General features: G+C 39.0%; 1 non-coding gene across 1 annotated transcript; it reads left to right on the plus strand.

Annotated features, from left to right (window-relative positions):
• The first annotated feature begins 594 nt into the window (after positions 1-594).
• LOC112774302 (small nucleolar RNA R71) lies at positions 595-698 on the plus strand. Its single transcript, XR_003188797.1, has one exon. It is a non-coding gene; the product is annotated as a small nucleolar RNA R71 (small nucleolar RNA).
• The last annotated feature ends 952 nt before the right edge of the window (positions 699-1,650 follow it).

Consider the following 1,650-nt stretch of genomic DNA (forward strand, 5'->3'; position numbering starts at 1 on the left):
TGGCTATTTTGGGCTTAATATGGAGTCTGGAAAGAGTTGTTGTATGGGGTTTGATATAGTCTTTGGTTAGTTTGTTGGTAGGTGGAATTATGGTAATGGTTGGAGTTTTGGGGCCTATGATCTTGAGTTTGGTTTTGCTGGTTTTTCCACCCAAAGTTTGGGTGGTTCTTCTAACCAGGATTGTAGGTTTTAGAGTATGGATCATAGGGTTATCTTGATGAGTTTCCAACATAATTGGCTTGCTCCCAATTACTTTTTTCCTCTGCATTCACTCCTTCTTAAGCTTGTGATTGGGTGTGGACTGCTGCAACTTGGTTTCTCTCCATCTGCTTGGTTAGGTCAACCAATTACTTGGTGATTAACTTGTTTTGAGCTAGCAATGCATCCATGTGATTCAGCTCCATCACCCCTCTGTTTGAGTTTCTATCAGAGGAATAGAAGTACTCATTGTTGGCCACAAATTCTATGATGTCAATGGCCTCATCAATTGTCTTCTTCTTGTTGAGAGAGCCTTTTGAAGAGTGATGTAAAGCCTTCTTTGATTCTTGTGACAAGCCTTCATAGAAAATATGCAACTGTACCCATTTATTGAACATGTCCGGGGGGCATTTTCTTGTCAACTCCTTGTACCTCTCCCATGCTTCATAGAGAGTTTCACCATCTTGTTGTCTGAATGTTTGTACCTCAGCCCTCAACCTATTAACTCTTTGGGGAGGATAGAATCTTGCCAAGAATTTGTTCACCACCTCTTTCCATGTTGTCAAGCTTTCCTTAAGGAATGACTCTAGCCACTTTGCTGCTTTATCCTTGAGAGAAAAGGGAAACAAAAGCAATTTGAAGGTGTCAGGATGGACACCATTGGACTTCACTATATCACATATTCTCACAAATGTGGTTAGATATTGGTTGGGGTCTTCCTGGGCACTTCCTCCAAATGAGCAGTTATTTTGAACAAGGGTGATGAGTTGAGGTTTTAACTCAAAGTTATTAGCATGAATGGTTGGTTTAAGGATGCTACTTCCACAGTTTTCTGGGTTTAGGTTGATGTAAGAGCCTAAAACTCTCCTCTCTTGCCCAACATGATGGGCTGCACCCTCTCTAACATGATTATGCACCTCTTTCTCCTGATGGTTCTCCATATCATCCTTATTATTTATATCCAGCTCCTTCTCTTCTTCCTCTACACCAATAACCTTTTTTCCTCTTGCTTCCCTCCTTAATCTAAGGAAGGTCCTCTCAAGTTCAGATTCAAAAGAGGCTGAAGCTTCTTTTCTTCTACCTGTCATACAATCAACAAAACACACTAGAAAGAGAAAAGTGATAGAATCACTCTTGTTAAAAATTGTGGTTAGGATGAGTAGTGCAATTGATCAAACAGTTAGTGGGTTAATGTGCTGAAATATAAATAAGCAATGGAAAAGAAAATCAAAGTACTGAAACTGAAAGTAACTAAGCTGAAATGAGCAAATCAACAAAGAAAAGAAAATGTTCAATATAGTTATCCTCTAATTTAATCATTGTCAATGCAAAATAAATCCCCAGCAACGGCACCATAAACTTGATGCACGAAAATCTATCTCAACAAATTTCCCTCGGCAAGTATATTGAATTGTCGTCAAGTAAAAACTCACAATAAAGTGAGGTTGAATC

This window comes from Arachis hypogaea, chromosome 18 (genome assembly GCF_003086295.3).
Source record: "Arachis hypogaea cultivar Tifrunner chromosome 18, arahy.Tifrunner.gnm2.J5K5, whole genome shotgun sequence".
In the NCBI taxonomy this organism is placed as follows: Eukaryota; Viridiplantae; Streptophyta; class Magnoliopsida; order Fabales; family Fabaceae; genus Arachis; species Arachis hypogaea.